This window comes from Cyrtonyx montezumae, unplaced genomic scaffold (assembly GCF_038088225.1).
Source record: "Cyrtonyx montezumae isolate F1298 unplaced genomic scaffold, pur_monq_1.0 scaffold_17, whole genome shotgun sequence".
In the NCBI taxonomy this organism is placed as follows: Eukaryota; Metazoa; Chordata; class Aves; order Galliformes; family Odontophoridae; genus Cyrtonyx; species Cyrtonyx montezumae.
Genome location: NW_027071903.1, coordinates 29357502 through 29375633, shown reverse-complemented (window position 1 = coordinate 29375633; position 18132 = coordinate 29357502). Strand labels below are relative to the sequence as shown.

The following is an 18132-nucleotide window of genomic DNA, read 5'->3' as shown; positions in this document are numbered from 1 at the left end:
ACTAATTTATGCCAAAGAATTGTCTCTTTTTTCTTTTCTTTATACATAAGTTGTCCACAGAAAAAAAAGGTAGCGAAGTTCTCACTTAGTCAATATGATTCATTCACTTCTTCCCTGACTCACTGCTAAAATAATTCTCATGAATAAATCCTGCATAGCTTGCCTGCTCCACGACAATTAAAAGCAAATAAACCAGGCTCACAATCTGTGCTGGAAATTGTGTCATTAAGACATGTAACTACCAAACAGAGCACCTTTTTTTGTCAGGCAGTCAACTGCAATCTGGGTGTCAACCAAGCATCTTGATGAGTTACCTGATGTGCAGATCAGGTAGGACCAGATCAAAAAGCTTTGCACTGGAGGGCTGATAAGTCATTCTCTTAGAGATCTGTCTTACAGTGAGAGAAGATAACGCATAGGCTAGCTGCACAGAGTCTGAGTCTCCCTCTTGGCCTGCTGCAAATCCAACAAAGTCAATGGAGGTTATTGATTTCAATTGCAGACTGCTCTGAAGTAGATGTAAACAAAGAGAGAATCAGTCCCACAACATTATAAAAAAAATGGAGAAATAAACGGGCCATTTCTTATCTCCACACAGACCCTGAACAGGTAGCCTTCCACTTCTGGTTGCTTTTCTCCCAGCTCTGACATGAGCAACCTTTGTGAAAAGGCCCAGGTACACACTACAGCAGCTCGGCTCTGCGCCCAGGCACTGGTTCTTTGCCAAGTTCCTCTGTCAAGGCACTCTTTTAAGGACTCAGGTTCAAAATAGTCACGACTATAAGCACCAAGCAGTACTGAGTCCTTTCAAAGTGACCCCAAAACCATAGGGGTTGATGGAAAGTGTATCTGAATCTCTAGGACCTCCTTGGAGCACGAACAATCCTTGGCTGAGCCATCTGGGCACCCACCCTTAGGAGGTTACTCTTTCCCTCCCACTGCTTTGCAGATCCTACAAGACCACCTCACTTAGACCACTCCCTGCACTTCTGAGGCTGTATTTCAATCTTGCTAATTCTGGATGACAGCTCTAATAGGATCTGCAGCACGGATCTCTGATCCTTTCAAAACACCTTCCACCCACCAACCGTACCTCTTGCGATCAGGACATCATCAGCTCCTTTGCTGTTGCAGTACCACATGGAGAGGAAGCACTGACCCAAAAGGTTACCTCTCCCTCATCAGCTAACTCCAGCCAGCCTTCAATTACAGGAGAGCAGCTATTCAGCCAACCACCCCCCAGCTGCACAGAGTGCTTTGATTAGCAGCACAGAGCGACTGGATTAGCACCTGCTGAGCTGCAGTAACCAGAGCTGCTGCATCCCCAGCTCTGGTATCAGCTGCACAGCAGCAGCAACAACCATGGTATGTGCAATGTGCTCTGTGTTAAATGTGAGGATTGAGGGGTGTGTGTGTGTGTGAGTGTGAGAATAGGAACTGAAAGGAAGGCAAGACACAACCACAGCTTCAACCAAGAAATCACCAGGTGTGTGCCCAGATCCCATACTGCACTGAAAACCATCACCTTCGTTAGGCAGCAGGCATGGGCTGGTGTGGCACACCTGCCAAATTTAAACCCAAGCAAACTTTAATTTTCTTCATTTCAAAAAAAAAAAAAAGGAACTGAAAAACATTAGTAATGCTTAAATGCATTTGGTACTGCCCCACAAACACTTTTTAAAGGAAAAACTTGTCACAGCTTGAACTATCCAAGGCTCCTATAAAAACAAAGCACCATTTCATGTCATCCATTTCAGTCACATAAGTCAGAGTACAAAACAGCTGGTGATTATCTTTACAAGAACAGATACCTTGTCCCATGGCTACTGGATGCAGAGCAATCTCAGCTGGGGTGCACGACAGTTTGCAGAGTCCTGTAGATGCATAGCTAACCCAGGAAGATGGCATGTTTTGAGATGTCCCCTGGTGAGGACAGACACGCCTTGTGCCTACCTACATTTCTGGCTGACATGAGGCTGCAAAGCCAATCTGCCTCTCCAGCTTCAGAAGCCCATCTCCTGAGACATCCAGCACCAACCCCACATTCCAGGGTGACACCTGGGCTCTGTCTCTTGAATAAGAGGGTTAAATATACAACTGGGCTCTTCTGAGGGGTGAAGGAAGGGTAGAAGGACAAGAGTGGGCTGCAGAGGTCTTAGCATTGGGTGAATGCCCAAGAGCCCCATGACAACTGTAAGTGGAACTTTGCACAAAGCATCGTCTCATTGACTCAGTGGCTCATTCCAGCAGCTCTCAAAAGCAGGGATGGGGATTCCTGGCAGGGTGGGAGGAAAAGGGGTTGAGAGAAGGGAAGTGAGTCGTTCTGGCAAATATGTTTTCTTTCCACCAGCCAGGCCCCTCAGTCCCCTGCTGCCAGAGCACTCAGAATAAAACATTAATTTAATACCACACATTTAATTACACATTATTTGAAAGTGAATTTATTTAACGGAGGAAAATAGTCTTCAGAGAGCATCTGCCTCCCTCAGACTCATGCATCTGCAGGGAGGGGGGCTTGGAGAGGAGATAGGAGAAATAATGGTTTGTTTTACATCAGCAGCTATTGCTGTTCAGCTCAGCCCTTCAGAAAGGGAGATTTTAAAGAGATAGAGTTGTGTTTTGCAGGAACTTACCAGATGATTTGATTTTCCAGCTACTTTTCACTTGATTGGAAAGCGCTGCTGCAGACAGATATTGCTTGTCTTTCTTTTTTTATTATTTTTCCAAGGGAAGGGAGGGATTACTGGTGGAGGGACAGAGGAGGAGTGGCTGCCCCTCGAGAGCCCATGCAGTAGTCAGATTTCAGGCTTAAGGCTTTAACAACGCAGTAATCAGACACTTAGCAGCATCTTATTGCTGAGATGGATAATCACAATAAAGCTGGAAGCAACCAGCTCTCAGCAGCCTTAAGTCTCCCACCAGGAACACAGAGGCTTACCTTCTGCCCTCAAGCTCTCTGAGCCTCTTGGCTATCAACTTTCCCAGCATGCAGACTCACCACCACAGCTCTGCCCATGCTGCTCCAGCAAGGACCAGGTGCTCACCACTGCCTGGTACCAAGGCTCCCATTTCCCTAGTCAAATTCCCACTGTGGAGGAATGGGGACTGGCTCCAGTACGTAGCAAGGGCATTCCCTCCTGTGGCCGGGTACCGATCACGCTAAACTGTTGCAAAGCCAGAAAAGAGCTGTGGGGTTCACATGAGGCCTTCTCCCCCATAGGATCTTCCACCCACTCCTTGATTTGGGAGCAGCACCAAAACCTCGGTCCTCTTATTGACAGCTTTCATGAGATAGCAATTCCCAGCTGGTGCGATGGACAGCCCCCACCTCTACTAAACAAGCAGTGGGACCTGCTGATACTAAGCCTTGCAGCAGTGAATCTCCGAGCACTGGATGTCCCAAGGTGAACCCGTTGCCCTTTCCAGCAGCCAAATCCTGCTGGTGCCATCACAGTCCCAGCAGTCACTCTCAGCCACGCTGCAGTTTGCATGTAGACGCAGGTAGATATTGCAGCACTGGGTTCGGGGCTCAGTATTAAAATTTTCCTTGCAATTTTGAGGATGAAATTGAATACTGCTGTTTCAGCGTTGTCCACTTTCTGGGCTAATCCATGGTTTTGAGGTTCTAGCTGCTGGTTCTGCTTCATCTGTTTCTGCTGCCACCATCTTCCATCATCAGCTTCTAATCTTTACCTGCCCCCACCACAAATGCTAAAAAATCCCCCACACAGCAGTTTTAGGCATATTGAATGTATTCTGGGGACCACACAGCTGTTAGAAAGGCGACTTTAGAGAAAGAGGCATCATTTGTAAGTGGTCCCATGCTGATGTGTGGCAGAGCCCACTCTGAAAAACAGCAAGAGCTGGCTCCAAACGTGGGTGCAAACTGAAGAATTATTTTCAGAAGAAGCGCGCGGATCCCTCCAGATGCAGAAGTGAGGAAGGATCTTCAGAAATATCTGTTGTGACAGAATTTCTAGACCAATTCAAAACGATTTGGGGGTAATCTGGGGAGAGAGCCTGGTTTTCTGTGTTTTCCAACTAGAACAGCTCCAGGTATATTGGAAATCCTTCTGATCTCACCATAATCACAAAGGAAAAGGACAAATTTGGATAGAATGTAGAATTTTCTGTGCTTATTTTGTTTTCTTATTTGCTTTTACTCCTGGGAACTCGGGGTCCCTCTATCTTTTCCTGTCCCATGCACAGTCCTTCTCCCACCAAAGGTGTCCTTTGGTGGTCATTAACGAGTGGCTAATGCAGCCAAACCCATGGAACAAGAAAATTCCAGAAGTGAGGCCATACAGAATGAAAACATGAAGTGCTGAAAGACAGAGCTCAGGCTCAAGTTATGACTTCATTAGAAGCCTCTCTCCAATTTGCCCAATTTCCATCTCTCTCCTTCCTTCCCCTTTCTTCTCGCCTCCTCCAACTCCCTTTCTCCTAGGACTGACACAGGAGGTGCATTTCTGTCTATGGCTTGATGAGGTGTTTCCTCAGACTCATGTTTTCCTAACACCTCAAACAGACCTTGCTTTGTCTTTGTTTCTGCCTGAGGTTTCCTTGGTTTTCTCATTCTGCTTGCACGACACCATCCCTTTTTTCATCTTGCCAACTCCTCCCGCAGAAGGAAACCCCTGAAGGAAGGGTAAAGCAAGACATCTCTGCCTGTTGGGCTCCAAAATTACTGTGGTTTGGGCAATTTCAGCGGTTGTTATGAAGCAGCAAATTATGTGAAGGTAAAAAGAGGACAAACTGTACGAAAGAATTAGCTCATCTGATAGGGAGAGCAGCTGGTCCTCATTGAGAAGTCCAGGTCTGTGAGGTGTTGGGCCTCTTCTTTTGCTGGTGTTTGACTTCTAATCACAAGTATGACTTGATGAATGTTGAACTGGTGCTTCTGTAATGCTTCATGCAAAGAGAAATCCCCCTGTCCTCTTCAGGACTACTTAAGAAACCACATGCTCTTGTAAGGACACTGCTCTTCCTTCCCTGATTTTATTGTATCTCCACATGTCCAGCCTTTATTATAATTACAAAAGAGACTCCTTTGTGGTTTATTGTCTCTGACATTCCCATCACAGGGAGAAAACAGGGTAATAAAACACCATAAATTCATCCATTTTCTGTCTGCCATCCTTCAGCGATGTCTCATGCCATTATGAGCCAGACAGTTGGGGTAAATTTTCACAGAAGAACATTAAAAATTGCATTGTGTGTAGGAGGAAAAAAGAGAATTCCTAGAGTTTTCTCCTGTGCCAAAGCATCAGTGTCTTTACCAAGGGAAAAATAACTGGTTAACTCTTCTTATAGACCGTGGTGAGACTCAAGAAAATATTCTGCAGTGCTGGTAGCCTCAGAAGACATGATTAATTGCAGGTAGTGAAAAGGTGCATGTTCAGCTTTAACTGAACTGTGTGTGAGGATTGGATGAATGCTAAGTTGGTATTCAGGACATATGGGAAAGGGACCTACAAGGATCTTCAGCTATGTGTATACACACACACACACATATATATATATGCACATTCATGTGTGTATCATATATAGCTTAACAGCTTAAGTTTAAAACCTGTGTACTGAAGTTTTATAGCAACATACTGCTAATGGAAAGGAGCAAAATAAGCAAAGATTGCTGTGAAAGGAGGGAAAGGGAAATAACATTTTGCAGTTAGCTGAGGAAGCAAAGGCACAAAAGGGATCTTTACTGCACCCCCCCTCCCCCCCCCAACCCAAAGCTGGTAATAGCAATCTGTAGATAGACCATTGTGGGTGGTGTTGCTTTGGGCACAAAGCAGGGAATCATGGTGGAATTACGTCTGTAATCCATTTGTCTTCTTCTCCGTACTCTCCTTGGACAGGAGTTGTTTAATTGGAAAATGGAAAATGGCTTGAACAAGAGTATATATGTTGCTTTCCTGAACTGTCTTAATTGGAGGGCCACCAGCAGATATTGAGATGGTAATGTGGAAAAATCAGAGTCCTGTTTCCATTCATTTACTCCACCAGGCTGCCTGCAAATCCTGTTTCATTACTGCAATCTCAGCTTGGACAGTGATCCAGCTTGTATTTTACAGGTCATCCTGATGCCTTTTCTTTATCAATCAAGTTTAAATCAAGCCCTTAAACTTTTCTCAGGACAGAGATTGTTCAAGTAATGGGCAAACCCACACACACTGGTATCTGAGAGCAGATGAGCACTCTAAGTTCAAAATTCCACATCTACACAGCCTGCAAACAGGGCTCACATCCAGTCTCTGTCACAAGGTCTCCCAGACTAGAAATTGGAACTGTAGAGAAAGCAGACAAAAATTTTAAAATAGCAAAGGTAAAAAATAATTACTGATTTGTTCAAAATCATATCTTCATTTCTGGAAGGAGTTAAATGAAGGAAAAGATTCTCGTGCAGTCCAGCTTGCTTCATTTATCCTTTCTTCATGTGCAGAACAGCGTCTCTGTCGCCTAGCTTGCAGTCTCCCCATATGCCATCTCCTTTACTGTGGGAGTATTCCCTGTGCTGCTCGTGGCACTGCAGGAGAGTCTGAGAGGTCCACTTCTCTCAGTTGGGATTCCTCTCTCAGACACATCCCAAAGAGGAGGTCACTGGGCATAAGTGGGACCTCAACCATGCTTGGTGCTGATGGACTCTGATGGATCCCGTCCACGTGGCTGCAATGGAGGTGACTGTCTCCTGCTTTCACTGTTCCCTTGCAGGCCATCAGCAGGCATTATGGAAAACACAAATGATTAAGACTGACCTCCAGGATACATCACTTTCATCCTCTTTCCAATTGGAAATGCTTCTGGCAATAACAATAGCTTTTTTCTGTCTTAGGCTCTTTGGACAAAATTTCTCTGCAGACTTGTTTTAAATGCCACACCAACATTTCTGTCCTCAGTCATTAATTGGTGGTGCCAGTCCTTGTCAAATACTTGCTGAAAATCTCCGTGAATTATATCTGCCAAATTTCTCATATAGATATATATACATACTGGCAGTTAGATCCTACAAATCAGGTCACTGTGGTCTCCCAGTACTTTGAGCAACACAAGTTTGGCCTTCACAGGGTGTTCTTTTCCCAGGTGTTCCCCCACAGTATCCCATAAGGTTTAAGATTTCCAAGAACTTCCCAGAGCAGATATTAAACTCAATGGACCATATCCTTTCCCCACTATGCCCACCACCTTCTAACCCTCATCAGTCAGCTCCATTTTAGATAGGCAAATTAAAGCATCAGAGAAGAGTGCAGTGAGTTGTGTGCACATTTACACGTGTGGATATTACAGGATGTACTCTCCATCTGGAGGGGGTGCTCACCTTGTCTGGTGCCCTTCAGCAGTTGGCCACTGATACGGCGAGAGCTTCCTCTTCATCCTCTATAAAGTTGGTTGCAATTTCAGCAGTTGAAAAACATTTAACAATCTTTTTCTCCTCTTACCACCGACATAAGCTGGCTTTTGTTCTCTGTGTCCAGTCTAAGTTCTCCATACATCACTTCTGAGATAAGCACTCGTTGCTCTCCTCCTTACCCTCCATATCAGCTCAGTGTTCTTCAAGTCCATCCTTGCTGTGATACCAATTTAATCATCTCTCACAGATATTTGTATGCAAAAATGCCTTGCTGTCTGAAATATGCCTTCAGCATCCCATGTGGCTTTTGCTTTCCATTCCTTTGTTTTCTCCCCACTTTCTTCTTCCTCCCTTTTGTCCCTGTGATATTTCAGCAATGCCCCATCATGATCTCTCTATCTCTTCCATAAGCAGCCCATGAGTCTCATTCTTTTCATGCCTTCTTTTACTTTCTTTTTTACTAGACTGGATGTTTAGGGCAGCCTTCCCAACTGGACCTTAAAGACCTGCATTAAAGCTCGGCCAGCTTTCTCAACTCATTTTGCATTCCCTGTGTGCCCGCTCGCTGAAAGGCCAGTGGTTTCGTACGGCTGCCCTTTCTGCAGACCCTCCTCGGCACTTCAGCTCTGCAGGGAATATAATCACTGCATCCTAGATGCTCTTCAATTTCAAGTGTATTTATTACAGCTGCTCAATTTCCTTTAATCTGCTTTTTCTCCTTCTCCTCCCCCTACGATTGCCTTCTTTTCACTGCAGTAGAAGTCCACTGCAGGGGGCTTTTCCCTCTGCCCCTTGCTGCCAGCTCCAGACCCATCCTTGCACTGATTCATACTCAGTGCCCCATGCACTGATTATCACTCATTACCCATGTGGCTTAACGAATGTGCTGGGCCCTTTGGAAACAAGTGCAAACACTGCACAGAGCTGCTCCCACTGCCAAACCCATAGGACAGGAGGAAGAGAAGAAACACATCCATGCACAAATCACCTGTACTATCAGTACTGAGGAATTCTCCTGGAACAGCAAAACCATAAAAACAGAGAGTGCCTGTGTCTGCCAGAGCCTTGTAAAACAGCACATTGCTGGGGGTTTGAACTGTGTTCTGATGTAGGGAACGTGTGTCCCATAGGAAACAAGGTTGAGCATAAAACCACAAAAGTCCCCACAGAGCTGGAGAAGCCAGAAGAGCTCCAGCTCACATGAAAGACAACTACATGCTCTCCTATATGTTAAGTTGTGTGAGCACACATGCACACAGTGGTTTAATTGGTGTATTAATGTATTACAGTGCTGACACAAACAAACACGGACTGCTTTCACAAGCTAGAAAATCCTTGAGTACATTGTAATTAGCTGGGCTTGTTAAAGCACTTAATAAGTAAGAGACGGCATGTGTCTGATGGCCCTGCACCTTGGCTCAGTGGGAAAGCCAGGCAAGAAGTGCTTAAATATGAAATGAGTTCAGTGCTGAGATGAACTCATAAGAAATATTACTCCATCTCTGTCGGAGAGCTGCCCAGAGCAGATGTATCAGATACCAGTGCCAGGGTCACAGGCTTCCCTGGTCACAGAACCTGTGCCTCCCTGGGGCCTCATTCCTGCCTGGCCACGCACTCCCATGTGCTCCTTCAGGCATCAGCAATACCCTGTGCCTCAGTTTCCCTTTCTCAGAGTGCACCAATGGTGCAGCAAGTCTTACTGACTACTGATTACAGAGATACCTCAACATTCTTTCTCAGGCAGTTAATTGAGGACAGTCAGCCTCTAGCTCGAGATGGGATATGGGTAGGGGAATAGAATCACAGAACTCCGTACAACACGGTGGTCTTAAATGGTCCCAAAGTAGCAAGAGGTGGGAAATCACCCAAAATGCAGCCCAAAAACTCTCTGTCCAGCCAGCATTACCAGGACCTTTGCTGGGAGCACCATTTTCTCACTTGCTGAGAACTCAACACAAAATGAAAGCAGGGCACCTCAGGGTTACCCAGCATCCCTGAGTGCAGAACGGGCAGGCCATGCCTTTGTTTTATTCCACATTTCAGTGTGCACACAACCAAACCCACACACAGCCACATTGGCTCAGGCAGCACTGAATTTGCTCCTCCTCTCTTCATCCCCAAACACATCAGCAGCTCTGAAAGGGCGGGCAGAGAAGAGCCCTTAAACACACCCTCCATGCAGCCTACCACAGGCCCTAGCATCTCTGTGGCTATTCCTAGATCCCTACTGGATTCTTCTTTTCATCTTTGTTCAGCCTCTTGTTCTAGTGCCGAACCCCAGGCCTGCTGCCTCCGAGCTTCCTCCAAACGCTGCATTCATCCATTTTTAAAGGTGACCTTCCAACTTTAAAGGAAGTTTGCAAGCCTCACTGTCTTCATTTGCCCTCTCCTTTTCAACCTGCTCTTTATTATGAATTGAAAGGAGCCCCAAAGGTTTCTCTATTAAAAAATAAAGTTTCCCAACCGCTTCTCTCCCAGTTTTTGCAGCAGCCTCCTTGGCTGTCTCAGCACAAGCTGCCTGCTCTCATGCTGAAACCACCCCATCCCCACGGATGCCCTCGTCCGCACTCCCCTGCCTCATGCTGTCACTGCAGTTTGGCAAAGCTGCACCCTGAAATCCTCCAGGTAAAATATAACCTTGCAGGAGGCAGGGGTGGAAGTGGGGTTATTTTTATCTTGGATCATACTAACGATCTGGGTTAGACTGTGGCCTCATAAGTTCTTGTGCTGGTACAAAAGAAGGGCAGCAAATAAATGCTGTCTTTATCTCACCTTGCTGCCATAGCTGCATCCTACGAGCCCTGGAGCCATGTAGTGATGGAAGGGGAAGGTGTCTCCAGCCCTTAGCAATAATAATGTTAATCTTACTAATGAATTGGTCGCAGTAATTAAATAGGCAGTAACAAAGCAATACAGTAGTTTCCTGCTGTTGCCATACAACATTCGGCCATTTAACCAGAGCAGACGGGGCCTAATTTTTTACAGAAATATAACTGAGATAAGGAAAAAACATGATTTTAGAAAATGAAAGCTCAACTTCCATCCCTTCTCTTAGATTACCATTTCAAACAGAAAACAAATACAGAAACCAACCAACCAGTCCCTTTGCCATCAGGGCTTTTACTTTTTTGACTCTGAGTTCTGATGCTGAGGTGACCCTGGTTATTTTCAGTGTTTCTTTTTGCCAAAAGGTCAGGACACCACAAACCAGTGCTATGCAGCAACACCAAATTTGCATCAGCCTTCATCTCAGAAGCAGTAGACACTTTCTGTGCTATGACCATTTGACTGTCAGAAGCCACCAAGCTTCATCATTCTCCGTCCAAGCCCAAGTGCCCATGCAGCTCCTGGCAGCCCTGCTGTGCTCTCATATACTCACTAGCACATACTCTCTACTTCTTTAAAGACCAACCATAAAGCAGTACAACAAGCAACACAGCAAATTAGATTCTTGCTATAACTGCCTACTGAATATAGGAAAGTTATTTAATTACACTACCTTTAAGAGGAAGGAAGGTTTCCCAAAGCAAAAGCAGATCCATGAGGATAAAGTGCTAGCAGGTCAGGATTTAGTATAGTAAATAATGGAAGGTTCCTTGCCTCACACCCTCAGCCTTTCCTCAATTCTGATGCTGGGTTTCATCTTTGGGATATGAATGATTCATGGAGCCTTAAAATATATATATAATCCATATCCTAGAAGAAGAGTCTTTATTCAGGGGTTGCGAGGGAGCAGTGCGTGTGATGTCTGCATTGGGCTGGGATCTCCCTTGGGAAAAGACCCTCATGGCTCCCTGCTTCTTTCTGGACCCAGAAGCTGTTCCAAGCTTGAAGCTGAACTGCAGGAGAGCTCAGCTCTGTCCCTATGACACAGAGATGTGCTTGCTGCTGAGGGTCTCAAGAACTGCACACCTGAGCAATGACTCAGAGGCAGGATCTCATCCATCCCCAGCAGCAAGTGTACAAATACCACCAGTGCACTACAAGGGATTTAAATGATTTATGCAAGATTACAGAAGGGAAGCTGCAGCAGAATCTTACCTTGATGTCACACGTTAATCCGCTGAGGATTTCACCATCCTGACTTCCAGTTCTCTGCCTTGGGCAGATGATTTCATTTACCAATGGTGTCTCTTGGAAACCCAGCACAACATTTCTGCCAACAATACTCAATTCCTAACGTGCATGCAAACACAGACATACACACACCCCTGCTCCATGATGAGCAAACATCAACTCAGATCTCCAGACATGAATGCTACTTAGGAAACTCCAAGGATATAATGCCAAGGTACCCTCCTTTCCAACCAACAGTTCCTCCCCATGCTGACGGGTCTGACAGCTGCAAGTCTGAGCTTCAAGGTGTGATAAGCTAATGGCACAGACCTGTCCCAAAAAACAGTCCCTTAGAGGGATCATCCAAATATTTTTTCAGTGGTTCTCTCAGGATCAAGGAGCAAGGTTTGTGTTGCAACTACAGCTCACCAGTACTTCTTATTCTTGGTATTTACGACTCTATTCCTTCCTTATAAGGGACGCTGTCATTTCTTACCCATTTAGGGATTCCCAACAATAGCTTTAATGCTCGGGAGTCTTCTTTACTTCCTAAAGGTCATTCTGCTAATTTTGGTGGGAAATATTCTCCTTCCTTTGCAAAACTAACATCAGTATCAATCTGCCCATGTGCTTCGAGGCTCAGGCCAGCACCACTGGGTCTGGGGAAGGACATCTGGCACACGATTAGATACTTCACGCTCTACAATCATGTAGGAGTGCTTAAGGACATACATAGAACAGAACCCAACTCTCCGGATTCCCCTCTGTTGTAAACAGGATTAAACAGAACCTTCTAGTCACAGGGCAGTATTTTCATCCCAGATACACTGGCAGGGAGTTTGCTGTCTTCTTCTGAAGGTTAACCCCAGCCTCCAACAGCACTTTGCTCTTCTGATTTTCATCTCTCCCCCAGTGCTGGATCTGCACCATTTCCAGACAGAAGAACCCCATCCAGTCCCTGAGCTGTTATACTTTATGCATTTACACCAGATCCATCAAAATTATTCCTTCTAGAGGTCTGAATTCAGTTTATCACACACAATAGCTCCCTGGGAAGAGAAAAACTGACACTTACCTGTCTTTGAGTCCTTTCTCAGCTGCCTGTAACATCTATGCACTGTGGGATGTGATGGTTTTGGGGGCTGTGTATCTCTGGAGTTCTAGCAGCACTGAGCACAGGATTGGAGCTTAAACACTTCTAAATTTGCAACCCCCTCTAGCATCAGTCAACGAGCAAATGTGTCTCAGGAAGCACAAAGCAAACCTGCAGCCACTCTCACCCTATGGGGACTGAACCAGACACTACCAAGCTGTGCTGTGTACAGCAGTTCCTATGATCCCCAAATATTGCTGGAAACTGATGCAGCAAAATGAAAAACCTGATGCCACTTTAAATCCTGGCTATTGGCAGCAAGAGATGAATCCCTGCAGGACCAGATCCTGGATACATGCAGAGCATCAGCTGGGAAGACCGTGAGCTCCTTCTCTGTTGTATTAGATGTTGCAGTACTCTCAATTGCCTCCTCAGTATAGTACACAGATTGTGTATATCCCTGCCCCCACCCCAATTATCTTAATAAACAGCCTGGACACACCTCTGACTCACTTAAGATAATGACCTGGCCATGATTAGCTCCGTCAGACTTCCTGGCAGTTCAGAGAGCCTAATGTGACTCCAGTCTGGCTGTTTCTGCCTTCTCGGGAAGAGGCTGACCTCTGGCAGCAGCTCTCTGCCATCTGCAGGTAGAGACCCACGCACAGATCAAAGGCTGCTCCCAGAAACCAGGCTGGAGCCATGAAGGCTCCTCACTCTGAAAACAAAGCTTCTAAGTGTTCAGGTTGCCATAGGGAGCAGTAGTTTCTCTTCCAGCAAACAGACCTGGTGGGTTGGTACCAATCCCAAGATATGAGATGGAAACACAGGAGTAAGGACAATCCCAAATGTGGGATTACAGAAGAACATGTCCACACATTGCCTTCCTGGCTGCCTGTCAGACATTCACTTACCCAACCTGAGAGCAAAAGCAGCACCAGTCAGCCTGTCTCACAACATGAATATATGAAGCAAAACCTTGGACGAAAAAGGCCAAAGAGTCTGAAATCACAGGCAAATCCTTACAAGAAGTCATCTTATCTGCAGAAATCAGGAACAGGTCAAAAATGACTCAGAAGCAGCAGAGTAAATCATTTAACCAGTGCTTGGAACAAATCACTGCACTTTGTAGAGAACAACCCCAATTTATTCCTGTTGATTAGTCAGCTGTCACACTCATAAGTTCAAAATTAATAACTACAGTTCACGTGCACTTTGCTTCACTACTGGAGATCATCATCTTCTCCCAGCTAAGAAATCATCTCACATCTATTTACCAGCACTGTGAGTTGGTTTAGGATTTATCCCAGTTCTTAACTTGACAGACTCAAATACGTTATTCCACCTCAAATCTGTGTTTTGAAAAACCCTAGTTAACATTGCTTTTCATTTCTTTGCTGATTTCAATAGGAGCAGGCACTTACCAATTCTCTGGAAGCCAATTACCAAATCCCACCAAGGAAGATTGACAAACAACCCCCAAAACTGCTGTGGTCCATCCAAGGAGGTGAAAATCAGAACTGAAGAGTGACATCAGGAACTGAAGCAACCAAACTGAGCTCCCAGCAGAAGCAGAGGCAGCATATTCGCAATCCTGTGCCCAAGATGTGTCTTTCCCATTTGTCAGCATACAGGGCTAAGGGGTAAGAGAGCACCAAAGAGGGTAACACGTATCACTCACCTTCTTGGTGCTGCTTTGCAGCAACTGCACTTTTAGAAACACAAAATAATCCACATTGTACAAATTTTTAATTTTTTTTTTTTTTTTTTTTACCACTGGATTTCCTCTGTTGTTTTCTAGGGGCCAAGATCAAGCTGGTCAGGGGCTGAATTTACATGATCCCCCATTGTATGGACATTGTGTAGGATTGCCTATGGCCTGCCATATATCCCTGCAATGCAAGAAGCTCAGGCTGCTGAAGACTTGATGTTGGCATCCAGTGCTTTGATGCAGAGCCTGGCTACACCAGACCAGTAGCTGGCACCACCGAGGAGCCTGCCCACAAGGAGAGGGTTAGAGAACATCAGGGAAACCATGAAAGAAAAAGGCAATGGAAAATGCACCGTGACAGGAGAGGAAGATGCGTTGCTGCACCAGATAAAAACACCTTTTTCCAGTCGAGTGCATTGTGGTCTTCCATCACATTCTTCCCCCTTCAAAGTGGAGTTGTTTATTTTCTCACAGCTTCTTAATTTTTTTTCTGTCAAAAGATCAAGGCCTGGAGGCACTGGTAAATACACAGTTAATAAGAACTCTTCAGCTTATTGCCTAAACCCCACCAGAAGCCCTTCAAAATGTTAAACAAAAATAAAGTCACGCAGCATTGATTTCTTGCATGCTCTCTTCCCACTGCTTATCCAGACCTGCGTTTTTTAGCTTTACTACTGTGTCTAGGTCTCCTTATCCTCTGCTAATGCCCAGGCTTAACCCTGAGGATATGCAGCTTGCTCTGGGTGCAGATCAGAGCAGAACAGTGATGCACTGCTGAAATGGCAGAAGCACTTTCTTCTGACTGTCCACAGCTTCTGGGATCTCTATTCCACTGTTTTCCCCTTCCACACCCCAGCACGGCACAGCCAATTGGCTTGGAAGGCTAAAGATCTGGTGGTGGAGAAGTAGACCACCTTCAAAAGGGGCTCCAGGCTCTTAGCAAGGAAGGGCTGACTCCATAAACACAAGTCTAAGTAAACAAAAGAGCACCAAAGAACGTCAAGACTCATCCTGTGCAGCTGGAATGAGCAGCTATGGAGACTCACAACACACAGCAGGACCAAAATACCTTGATAAAAACCTTCATTATGGCACATATCAAACACTCATCTACAACAAATCCAAGCCCAAAGCGCACTGCTTGCTTCTTTTGTGCAGAGTATTACTGTGCCAGAATTGCCCTGTGCCCACCACACTCAGTTCAGGTGTAAAGTAATTCATGACTCTATATTATTAGAAGAACACAAGGAAACAACACATCACTTATTTACCTGATCACCTGCAGCTTCCACACTGCAAGGGCTGAGAAGGCAGGGTTGTGATTTACAGGAGGAGCTGATACACACCACTGCCTGCACCCTACCAAAACAGCACCCAAACTCATTCAGTAATGAGCACTGCAAATAACTCAGGAGCCACTTGAAGACAACGTAGAAAGGGAGAGCAGAACAGCAATATCAACTCATGGCCCCACTGCCTTGAAGAACATGAGTACATCAAGAAACAGAGATAACCAAGAAGCAAGCACAAGGAGAAACAAGTGCCCAATGTGTAGAGCCCCGGAGCATAGTTATGCTAGCTCCTTGGGAACTGGTAGCAATAAAGACACCACAGGAACTCATACACAAGGAATCAGTTGCCCTGAAATACAAAGCAAGTTGGACTAAGGCTGACCACATCAGCAGTCCAACTAATTAGCTAATCAAGCCTTTGTGCACAATGTCATTGGGCTGTGAAACCAGATAATAGATCCTGGAGTGGCTGGGAGGATAATGTAGAGCTTTCAATCATCTGTTTGCTTCCCAGAGTTCAAAAAGGAGAGGGAAATAAGGGATGATATCCAATGCAGCTCAGCTGGCCAGCCCATGGGTATGGTTATTTGTCAGGAGACAACCATTCATCCCAGGCATTGCAGACATCCCTGAAAAGATAAAGATCTCAGCCATCACCAATCTTGTGAATGACAAGGCCCAGACTCTTCTAGAGACATTATTATTAGACGGCAAAGGCAAGCAGAAATTCACTCATAGTGTCATTTTGAGACAAGTTGCTTGACATTCATTCCAGGAAGTTCCAGCAACAGAAAGATGCTGGAACACATTTTCAAATTCCTCATCAAAATTCTCACCAGCTTTTCCATGAGTGTTCCAGCACCATTCACCAATAGTCAGCTCAAACATACCCCCAGCCTCATGCTCTCAGTTACTTGCAGGCTGATGCATAAGCTTTAGATCACATAAATAACTTCTCCTATTAACAATACTAAAACAGCCACTAAGATGTATCTGTGAGCCAAGCCCTGCAAGCTGCAGAGCAGCTCATGGAGCATCCAACCATTCTTATGTGAACTTCCAAGGAGGAACCACTCACCTGTTCCCCTCTGCCTCTATATCACAAGCATCCTTCCCAGCACAAAACAAGCGGAACACCTGCATAGCCAAGCAGCAGAAGCACGTCCTGGAATGAACACTGCAGCTGGATCCACCTTTTAGTGCCAAGATCTCTAAGAGAAAGGGCTCCTAATAAAAACTCTTTCCACTGAGTGCAGAAATTTGCGTTGGCAAACCTTCTCCCAACAGTACCACCTTCACCCTGAGGATACGACCATTTTGGGCTACAAAAACCAAAGTGTTGTCAACTGAGATCAGCAGCAGAGAGACAGGAGCAAGAGCTACACCTGAGCAACATCGACATCACAGCCACAAATCCCACCCCCACACCCACACCCTGAAGATGCAAACAAACCAGACTCCCCATGCGTGGGACATCTCATGAAGAAGTGGACTATGGGACATGTCGTTCTGAATATTTATTTATTTTGTCTTCAAAGAAGAGGTCTGATGCAGCTGTTTCGTTAGAAAATAAAGTGTTTATTAAGAAACTAGACATTGAACACCCCTATAGTCTCTGTGAAAAGGGACCGTCCCATTTCCCATTAGCACAGGATGATAGTTATGGCAAGATCAGAATGCTCAAAGATGGAGGAGTCTCACTGACGGAAAATGAGGTAATGATTTACAATAATCAAAAATAAAATAAAATGTAAAAACAAAAAGAAAAAAAAGAAAAACAAAGAAAAACAAAACGAAAACAAAAAACAACATCCTTAGACTTGCTACTTAAAGCCACCAATCACAAACAGCCATGACTGGCTTCCGTTTTCAGCAGTGAGGAACCAGAGACTGTAACTGGTGTTAAACAAATTGAGACATTGATCACAGTGGGGAGAACTGCTTTAAATTATGCTGTACGGTCCGGAGAATTTCTTCTAAGCAGAGATGGACCTGAGCTGCAAAATTCAACCCTTCCTCTGCTAGGGTGTTCAGATATAGGCTTCGGGTTCAGGCCCACGGATGTGTCTCTACGGCTGATGCACACAGTTGAGAGCAGAGTTCCCTGAACAGTGCTAGGGAGAGGAGACAGCTCATCGGACGAGGCATCCCCGGTCAGACAGGTGACTCCCAGCAGACGGGAGTTCAGTTTGGACAAGCCCCCAGTGGTCCCCGTGCTTCGGGAAGCTCCTCCTCACTCCGTGTGCAGAATCGCGATGTAAATAAATGGCCACAGGTCCCCTCTCGCAGTGCACCTCTTGCATTTCCAGCTTTCGGTGCAGGCGGGAAACGTCACTGGAGTTTGGTCATGGTTTGTGAAGTGGTCCAACCTGAACTGGGCCTCCTCGTCGTAACGCAGATGCCCCCATAAGGCATGTCCGTTAACTTAAAGCAATCTGCCACCGTTTCTCCTGTAATCTTCTATTGCACTTTACCTTTTTACGTGAGCGAACCAGGAAAAGAAGCAAGAGAATGGAACGTTCCCAGGGACATCCCTAAGGGAAAGCTGATAACGAAACCTCCTGGCCATCCCCAGAGCACTTCATGAAGGTCACCTGGAAAGGCAGGATGAGGCAGAACATCCCATTCT

General features: G+C 45.5%; 1 protein-coding gene across 2 annotated transcripts in view; it reads right to left on the bottom strand.

Annotated features, from left to right (window-relative positions):
* The window catches only part of NTRK3 (neurotrophic receptor tyrosine kinase 3), a 177859-nt gene that overhangs the window by 39643 nt on the left and 120084 nt on the right, over positions 1-18132 (bottom strand). The gene's annotated exons all lie outside the window — the stretch shown is intronic.